General features: G+C 39.9%; 1 pseudogene; it reads left to right on the top strand.

Moving 5' to 3' along the window:
• The first annotated feature begins 202 nt into the window (after positions 1–202).
• LOC124974050 (rho guanine nucleotide exchange factor 3-like) lies at positions 203–2,007 on the top strand (annotated as a pseudogene).
• Positions 2,008–10,621: the final 8,614 nt, after the last annotated feature.

Raw genomic sequence — 10,621 nt, 5'->3', positions numbered from 1 at the left:
GTCGTTCATTTGCTCAGAAAATGCTCTGAAGTTGGAGCCTAACTCTGCGTTCATATGGAAAGCTCTATTCATGGAAATCGAAAGAGATTGTTGGCTGCGAGCGCTTTTCAGCTGCTCAGGGCTGAGCCAGCGTGCAATGCTGAGAATGAATACCTACGCCTACCACACCACTGAGTCTATGAACTGTTACACACTTTTGAACCAGTGCATCTTTAAAGGAATGGAAGAGAACAAGAAAGGTCTAAACGGCAGCGGCAAAACAACTTTTCCATGTTTCCCTCTTTCAAAGCCTGGAACTTCAGAGTGTAGAAACGGAAGCAGAGCACCCAAGATGAAGATGCTGTTAGCCTTTGCAGCCTCAACATAAATGAACCTAGTAATAAACAGGTCAAGCCCCTTTCAAGAGTCATGTCTCTAGCAAACCTCATCCCACTGGTGAAGGCCACCCCATTAAAGTGATTCAGCCAAACTCTGCAGCATTTTATTAGCTTCTGCAGAGAGAGCCATCCCGACATCCTCACTCCTGGACCTGGTCCATAAATGCTTCCTCCTCAAGCACCAAGTAGAGAGACAGCAATCTGTGGAGTGAGACCTTCGATGTGTGCATCAATCAAATGCTTACATCCAAGGAAATCAAGTGGCAGGAGGCAATCTTTGAACTTTCTCAGGGAGAAGAAGACTTGATAGAGGACTTGAAATTAGCAAAAAAGGCCTATCATGACCCATGCTGAAACTCTTCATCATGACCGAACAAGAGTTGAACCAAATTTTTGGAACACTGGACTCTCTAATTTCGCTACATGAAGAGCTCCTTAGTCAGCTGCAGGATGTTCAGAAGCCTGATGGCTCGACAGAACATGTTGGTCCCATTCTCGTGGGCTGGCTGCCTTGTCTCAGCTCATATGACAGCTACTGCAGCAATCAAGTGGCCACCAAAGCTTTGCTGTATCATAAAAAACAGGATCACTGAGTCCAGGATTTCCTTCAGCGATGTTTAGAGTCCCCATTTAGCCGCAAAATGGATCTCTGAAATTTCCTTGATATTCCAAGAAGCCATTTGGTGAAATACCCTCTGCTTCTTCAAGAAATCTTGAGGCACACACCAAATGATAGCCCAGGTTAGCAGCACTTGGAAGAAGCTATAAACATCATTCAGGGAATTGTGGCAGAAATCAACATCAAGACTGGGGAATCTGAATGCTGTTATTATAAAAACAACTTCTTTATTTAGAAGAAGGCCAGAAAGACTCTTTGATTGACAGCTCAAGAGTCCTGTGTTGTCATGGTGAACTGAAGAACAACCAGGGTATGAAACTGCAAGTTTTCCTATTCCAAGAAGTGCTTGTGATCACCCGAGCCATCACCCACAACGAGCAGCTCTGCTACCAGTTGTACTGTCAGCCAATCCCTGTGAAGGACCTCCTGCTGGAAGACCTGCAGGATGGAGAAGTGAGGCTGGGTGGGTCTTTGCATGGGACTTTCAGCAACAATGAGAGAATTAAAAACTTCTTCAGAGTCAGTTTCAAAAATTGATCCCAAAGTCAGACCTACTCACTACAAGCCAATGACACTTTCAACAAGCAGCAGTGGCTCAACTGTATTCATCAAGCCAAGGAAAAAGTCCTGTGTGCTGCCGGGAAGGCTGGGATGTTTGACTCTAAGGAACTGTTCCTTAATCCTGCCACTGGAAGCAGGGAGCCATAGGGAGAAACAAAACTTGAGCAGATGGACCAATCAGACAGTGAATCAGACTGCAGTATGGACACGAGTGAAGTCAGTCTTGAGTGTGAGCGAATGGGACAGAGATACTCTTCCTGTGAGAACAGCAGGTACATGGAAAGCAATGTCTGACAGAGGGGCTGACCTTCCTGGAAGTAGCCCTGTGTCTTACCTGTACAGTATTTGCATTCCACACATGGAACGGTTTGGAGAAGCACTTTTTCATACTTTTGTGAACGTGTTGGCCCAGTCTCTTGTATCTGTACCTTTGTCCCTAGTACTGTAACTGCCAATAAATCTGTCTGTGTCACCTGGAATCCATGGCAGCCATTACCCTGTACTGTATCTCACGAGTGTCTGGATGGATGGAGAGGTACTTGAACAAGTTGCTTTCAATTATCCTGTTGGATTTTGAAAAGTAGAAAGAACAGAAGCCCTAACTACTGTTTTGCATAGCTTGCTTGAAGAATCCTTCCTCCCATGCTTCTCTATTGCTTGTCTAGTTCTTTGACATGGTAGCTGAAGTTGTGGAATTCAAAGGGCTTTGCCAACAGGGTATCAGCACAGCAGACAAGCTAGAACCAGAAAAGACCAACCCTTGAACTAAGCTTGGTTCTGGTATTTGTGCAGAAAGCATGAAAACATCCCTGTGGATTCTGAAGCCTTAATTTTGCAAAGGAGAGATCTTACAGTTTCATCCAGTGCAAATTTGATGCAGTAATCTATGAGGACATGAAAATAGGGGCTGTCCTTAGAAGGGCCAGTACAAAAGCAGCTGCCAACTCTGAATCTTTAACTGAAATATGTGTGACTCCAGGACATGACTGTCATGTTTAGTGGGTTGCCATAGAAAACCATTTGTAGCCTAAAACTGCAGATTAGAACCCAAAGGACCTGGGAAAACCTGCCAGAATAATGAGTATGTTTGTTTTCCTCTGACTGGGCCACTCTTATTTTAGACTGTGAAGCAGTGGAAAAGAGGAAGAGACCATAGCTGTGTGTTGATGACTCTGTTTACAAAACATGGGAGAGGGAGAACTGGGAGTGAGAAGTGCTTCACTGGGACCTTTGAGGGAACCATTTAAAAAGACAAGCATGGTTCAGAGACTTCTGAGAAAGGCCAGAGTCTAGGATTTCCTGCTCCACTTTTGGACCATGATTTTGCATCTCTGGGTGTAGAGTGTAATCAGAATCATATACATTCTCCAGAGACCAATTTCTTTAAATCTGTTAGGATCAGCTGGCCAAACTCATAAACTCTTTGCCCAACCTGACCTACAGAGCAAAGTGGAGTGCACCTTAAAAAAAAGTTAACAAAATACACCTAAAAGCTCCCTGTGAGTGTAAATATTTAGGATGACCTGTACAAAAGTATACCTACACCAGCAGTAGTAGTAATGATTCTAAATTATTGCCAAAAATTTTGTTTTAATCTCCCTGTGTCCTTCAAGTTTACAGAAAAGAAAGCAGAACATACAATGATGTCATTTTAGTCATTTAGCACCTTGCATGGTGGAATGATCACATCTTTCAAGCAAGTGGCTATGGGGAGGAGAGAAGATACGCAAAGTTTCTTTGAAATCCATTGGTGAAACTTTCTCAGAAAAGCAACTTCAATTTCAGTCATATTCAACTGGCACATTAGAGTACTGCAACAGCATACTTAAGGGGCTTGCATAGAAAACCTGGAGGTAGAGTGCTCAGATGTTGGGGGCAGAGTGGGAATGAGGAAAAGAGACAATACCAGAGTTTCCTGAAAATCCAGTCGTGCATTTGCTCAGAAAATTCTCTTCAGTTGCAGTCGAACTCTGCGTGCATATGGAAAGCTAAATTTATGGAGTCAAAAAAATTGTTATAACAAAAGCTCCATGCATGGTGATTCCACAAAATCTTCAGAGCAATGTGGGTATGAGGAGGACAGATGACAGGCAAAGTTCCATTGAAATTCATTCGTGTAACTTTCTCAGAAAAGCAACTTCAATTTGACCCCTATTTAACCAACAGGTGAATGTACTATAACACCAATACATAAGGTTCTTGTCTAGAACACCGGAAGGTTTAGTGCTCTGTTGTTTAGGGCAGAGTGGGAATGAGGAAAAGAAAAAGTACTGAGCATTTTGTGGAAATCCATTCTTTCATTTGCTCAGAAATATCTCTTAGGATGCAGCCTAACTCTGTGTCCATAGGGAAATTCAATTCATGGAAATCAAAAATGTTTCTTAATACAGAAGCACTGTGCATGGTGGAACCACCACATCTTCATAGCAAAGTGAGTATTAGGAGGAGTGATGTTAGGCAAAGTTTCATTGAAATCCATTCATGAACCATTCTCAGAAAAGCAAGTTCAATTTCAGTCCTATTCAATCTGCACATTAGAGTACTGCAACAGCAATACATAAGGGGCTTGCCTAGATACCTGGAGGTAGAGTGCTCAGATGTTGGGGGCAGAGTGGGAAAGAGGAAAAGAGAAAATACCCAGAGTTCCATGGAAATCCATTCGTGTGTTTGTTCAGAAATATCTCTAAAGTTGCAGCCTATCTCTCCGTGCATAGGGAAAGCTCACTTCGTGGAAATCAAAATATATTGTTATAACAGAAGCACCATGCATGGTGGAACCATCCCATTTTCAAGCAATGTGGATATGAGGAGGAGAGATGATTGGCAATGTTTTATTGAAATCCATGCACAAGACTTTCTCAGAAAAGCAATTTCAATTTTACCATATTCTACATGAAGATTAGAGTATTTTAACAGCAGTACATAAGGTGCTTGTCTAAAAATCCTGGAGGTAATGTGCTCAGAAGTTGGGGGCAGAGTGGAATGAGGAAAGGAGAAAATAGCCAGCATTTCATGGAAATCCATTCATGCATTTGCTCAGAAATTTCTCATATGTTGCAGCCTAATTCTGCATACTTAGTGAAAGCTCAATTCATGGAATATGCAACAGATTGTTATGACACAAGCACCATGCATGGTTTCAATATCACATCTTCAGAGCAAAGTTGGAATGAGAAATAGAAATGATAGACAATGTTTCACTGAAAGCAATTCGTGAAACTTTTAAGAAAATCAACTTCAATTTAAGCCCTTTTCAACCCGCACTTTATTGTACAGCAAGAGAAATTAATAAGGGGCTGGCCTATGAAAACTGGAGATAGAGTGCTGAGATGTTGGGGGAAGAGTGGAATGAGGAAAAGTGAAAAACCCCAGAGTTTATTGGAAATATGTTCGGGCATTTGCTGATACATCTCTCTTAGATTGCTGCCTAAAGCTGCATGCATATGGAAAGCTTAATTAATGGAAATCGAAACAGATAGTTATAACAGAAGTAACGTGCATGGTGGAACCACCATATCTTCAGAGCAAAGTGGGAAAGAAGAGGATAGATAATAGTCAAAGTTTCCCTGAAATCCTTTCATGAAACTTTCTCAGAAAGGAAACTTCTATTTCAGCCCAATTCAACCTGCATGTTAGAGAAGTGCAACAGAAATACAAAAGGGGCTTGCCTAGAAAACCTGCAGGTAGAGTGCTCAAATGTTGGGGGCAGAGTGGGAATGAGGAGAAGAGAAAATATCCAGAGTTTCATGTATATCCACTCTTTCCTTTGCTCAGATATCTCTCGTGGTTGCAGCACAAATCTGAGTACATAAGGAAATCTCAATTCATGGAAATCGAAGCAGATTTTTGTAACAGAAGCACCATGCTTGGTGGACCCATCACATCTTCTGAGTAACATGGGTATGAAGAGGAGAGATGATAGGAAATGTTTTGTTGAAATACATTCATGAAACTTTCTCAGAAATGTAACTGCAGTTTCAGCCCTATTCAACCTGCACATTAGAGAACTGCAACAGCAATACATAAGGAGTTTGCCTAGAAAACCTGCACTTAGAGTGCACAGATGTTGGGGGCAGATTGGGAATGAGGAAAAGATAAATACCCTGATTTTCATGGAAATCCATTAGTACATTTGCTCAGAAATATCTCTTATGTTGCAGCGTAACACTGCATGAATAAGGAAAGTTCAATTCATGGAATTGCAAACAGATTGTTATTCTGGAAGCACCGTCCATAGTGAAACCACCACATCTTCGGACCAATGTGGGTATGAGAAAGAGAGATTATAGGCAAATTTTTATGGAAATCCATTAGTGAAAATACTCAGAAAAGTAGCTTCAATTTCAGCCATATTCAAACTGTACATTAAATTACTGCAAATGGAATACATAGAGGCTTGCCTAGAAAACCTGGAGGTAGTTTGCACAGGTGTTCTTGGCACAGTGGGAATGAGGATAAGAGAAAATAACTATTTTTTCATTAAAATCCACTCGTGCACTTGCTCAAAAATCTCTCTTATGTTGCAGCACAAATCCTAGGGCATTGGGAAAGTACAATTCATGAAAATCATAACAGATTGTTATAACAGAAACACCATGCATTTTGGAACCATCCTGTCTTCAGAAAAAAGTGGATATGAGGAGGAGAGTTGATAGGCAAAGTTTCTTTGAAATTCATTCGTGAAACTTTCTCAGAAAAGCAACTTCAATTTCAGCCCTATTCTTTGCATTCCCTAACTGTAATATTTTGATGAATGCTTGTGTGATTTAATATGTTCTGAAAATATTTAATTTTCTCAGTGTTCCCTAGATTTGTCAAAAGTATTTTTTATATTATTTAAGCTCTTTGCTTAGTAATTGGTTCACTAAACTACTGGACATCCTAAGTCTGTGACTGGAAGATCTAAGGGTGGGCTTGTGCTGCCTTTGGGGAAGGAATTGATCATTGGGTGCCTGACAAATCTGTGCCTCATTTATTTGGTGGGAGTTACCATAATATTCATCTTAGAGTTGGTGTTAGGATTAAATTGACTAATACAGCTAAAATGCTTAGAATAGTTCCTGGAACATGTTAAGTGTTCAGGAAATTATGTCACTATGGTAGTTGTTATTGATGTAGTGAAACACAGCGGCTGGGGCTTAGTGCAAGTCTACATGTAGCAGACAGTCTTGTGCAGCACAACTCAAGACACACCTGCCACATCTGCCAGCAAGTCTCTTCTCTGGGTATGAACTGCTTTTATTGATTCTTTAAATTTTTTTGTGTCGAGCTATTCATTTTTATTTGAGCATATTACAAATTATGAAACTATATCTGATGTATATGTATTTGTAAATATTTTCTCTTCTTTGCTTTTTGTCTTTATCTAGAACTTATTTTGCACTTGGAAGTTTCATTACATTTAAAACATTGTTTAGAAAAGTCCCCCCAAGAAATCTGTTGTCATTTTAATTGTAATTACACAAGTTCAGGGATTAATTTTGGGAAATTAAAATCTTTTGGATATTGTTTTATTTGGTTGAGCTTTACAGTATTTTACTTTGATACTGTACATTCTTTAATAAAGTTAATTCCCAGATAAACAAAGTCAGCCCTAATGATCCTGCACGTTAGAGTACTGCAAGAGAAATATCTAAGGGTCTTTCCTAGAAATCCTTAAGGTAGAGTGCTCAGATATTGGGGCAGATTGGGAATGAGGAAAAGAGAAGATACCCAGGTTTAATGGAAATACATTCGTGTATTTGCTCTGAAATCTCTCTTAGGTTGCAGCCTAAATCTGCATGCATTGGGAAATCTCAGTTTGTGGAAATCTAATCATATTGTTATAACACAAGCACCGTGCATCACCGTGCACCACAACAGCTTCAAAGCAAAGTGCATATGAGGAGGAGAGATGATAGGCAAAGATTCATTGAAATCCATTTGTGCAACTTTCTCAGAAAATCAACTTGATTATCAGCCCTATTCAACCTGCACATTAGAATATTTCAACAGCAAAACATAAGTTGCCTGCTTGGAAAACCTGGAGATAGAAACCTCAGATTTGGGGACAGAGTGGGAATGAGCAAAAGAGAAAATATGCAGAGTTTCATGGAAATCCATTAGTGCATTGCTCATATATCTCTTGTAGATTTCAGCCTAACTCATTGTGCATAGGGAAAACTCACTACTTGGATACAAAAACTGATTTATATATCAGAAGCACCATGCATGCTGGAACCAGCATATTTTCGAGCCAAAGTGGGTATGAGGAGGAGAGATGACACGCAAAGTTTCATTGAAATCCATTTGTAAAACTTTCTCCAAAAAACAACTTCAATATCACCCTACTCAACCTGCAGGTTAGAGTATTGCAACAGCAATACATAAGGTCTTGTCTAAAAAACCTGGAGGTAGAGTGCTCAGATGTTGGGGAAGAGTGGGAATGAGAAAAAGAGAAAAAACACAGAATATCATTTAAATCCATTCGTGCAATTGCTCAGAAAACTCTCTTTGGTAGCATCCTAATTGTGTGGGTTTAGAGAAAGTCAATTCATGGAAATCGAAGCAGATTGTTATAACCCAAGCCCTGTGCATGGTCCCACCACCACATTTTCAGAACAAAGTGGGGATGAGGAAGAGGGATGATAGGCAAAGTTTCATTGAAGTCCATTCGTGAAACTTTCTCAGAAATGCAAGTGTAATTTTAGCACTATTCAACATGGATGTTAGAGTATTTCTACAGCAATATATAAGGGGCTGGCCTAGAAAAACTGGAATGAGAGTACTCAGATTTTGGGGCAGAGGTGGAATGAGGAAAAGAGAAAATACCCAGAGTTTCATGGAAATCCATTCGTGTGTTTGCTCATAAATCTCTTTTAGTTTGCAGTCTAACTCTGCATGCATATGGAAAGCTCAATTCATGGAAATCAGAACAGATTACAATAATAGAAGCACTATGCATGGTGGAACCAATATATCTTCATTTCAATGTGCGTATGATGAGGAGAGATAACAGGCAATGTTTCATTGACATCCATTCCTGAAACTTTCTCTGAAAAGCAACTTCAATTTCAGCCCTATTCAAACTTTAGGTGAATAGTGCTGCAGAAATACATAAGGATCTTTTAGAGATAAAATGGAGGTAGGGGGCTCAGATGGTTGGTGGAGAGTGGTATAGAAGAAAACAGAAAATACTCAGAGTATCATGGACATCTTTTGGGCATTTGCTCAGAAAACTTTCTTTAGTTGCAGCCTAACTCTGCTTACATTGTGAAAGATCAATTCTTGGAAATCAAAACAGATTGTTATGTTAGAATCACTGTGTGTGGTGGAACCACCACATCTTCAGAGCAAAGGGGGTATGAGAAAAGGAGATGATAGGCAAAGTTTCTTTGAAATCAATTCGTGAAACTTTCTCAGAAAAGCAACTTCAATTTAACCCCTACTCAACTTGAACATTAGAGTACTGCAACAGAATTACATAAGGGGCTTGCCTAGATCTCCTAGACATAGAGTGCTCAGATGTTGGGGCAGAGTGGTAATGAGGAATACAGAAATTTCCCAGAGATTCATGAAAATAAATTTGTGCATTCGTTCAGAAAACTCTTTTAGGTTGCAGCCTAAGTTTGCAATCATAAAGTAAGCTCAATCATGGATATCGAACAAATTATTTTAACAGAAGGACCATGCAAGGTGGAACCACCACATATTTAGTGCAAAGTGGGTATAAGGTAGAGATGATAGGCAAAGTTTCTTTGAAATCCATTTGTTTATTTATTCAGAGTAACAACTTCAATTTATGCCCTATTCAACCTGCACGTTAGAATACTGCAGAAGAATTATGTAAGGGACTTGCCCCAAAACTTCAAAGTAGAGTGCTCACTTGTTGGGGGCTGAGTGGAATGAGGAAATAGATAATATCCAGAGTTTCATGGATATCCGTTTTTTCAATTGCTCAGAAAACTGTTGTAGGTTGCAGCCTAACACTGTGTGCATAAGGGAAGGTCTGTCCTTGGAAATCAAAATAGGTTTTTATGACAGAAGCACCCTGCATGATGGAACCACCACATATTTGGAGCAAAGTGGATATGAGGAGCAGAGGTGATAGACAAAGTTTTATTGAAATCCATTCGTGTAGCTATTCAGAAATGCACCTTCAATTTCAGACCTATCCAACCTGCATGTTAGAGTACTACAGCAGAATTACATAATGGGCTCTCCCACCAAATGGAGGTACAGTGCTCAGATGTTAGGGACAGAATAAGAATGAGAAAATGGGAAATACTAGAATTTCATGGAATAGCATTCATGCATTTGCTCAGAAATCTCTTTATGTTGCATCCTAACTCTGTGTGTACAAAATGCTCAATTCATGGAAATCAAAACACATTGTTATGACAGAAACATCTTGTGTGGTGGAACCACCAACAACTTTGGAGAAAAGATACATAAGGGGTTTTCCTAATAACCTGGAGGTTGAATGCTCAGATGTTAGGGGCAGAGTGAGAATGAGTAAAAGAGAAAATACCCAGAGTTTCATGGAAATCAAGTCGTGCATTCGGTCAGAATACACTCTCCCATTGCAGCATAACTCTGCGTGCATAGGGAAAGCTCCATTCATGGAAAGCGAAACAGTTTGTTATAACAGAAGCACCAACCATGGTGGAACAACAACGTTTTCAGAGCAAAGTGCATATGAGGAGGAGAGATGATAGGCAAAGTTTCATTGAAATCCATTCGTGAAACTTTCTCAGAAAAGCAACTTCAATTTCAGCCCTATTCATCCTACAGGTTAGAGAACTTCAATAGCAATACTTAAGCAGCTTGCCTAGAAAGCATGCAGGTAGAATGGTTAAATATTGGGGACAGAGTGGAAGTGATGAAAAGAAAATATCCCCAGAGTTTCTTGGAAATCCATTCGTGCATTTTCTCCGAAAAAGCTAATAGGATGCAGCCTAAATCTACATGCATATGGAAAGGTCAATTTATGGAAATAGAAACAATTTTTTTAATAATAGAAGCCCTGTGCATGTGGAACCACCTTATCTTTGAATCAAAGTGTGTATGACTAATAGAGATGATA

This window comes from Sciurus carolinensis, unplaced genomic scaffold (assembly GCF_902686445.1).
Source record: "Sciurus carolinensis unplaced genomic scaffold, mSciCar1.2, whole genome shotgun sequence".
Taxonomy (NCBI): Eukaryota; Metazoa; Chordata; class Mammalia; order Rodentia; family Sciuridae; genus Sciurus; species Sciurus carolinensis.
The sequence above is the reverse complement of the archived record's forward strand: the minus strand, read 5'-3'. Positions and strand labels throughout refer to the sequence as shown.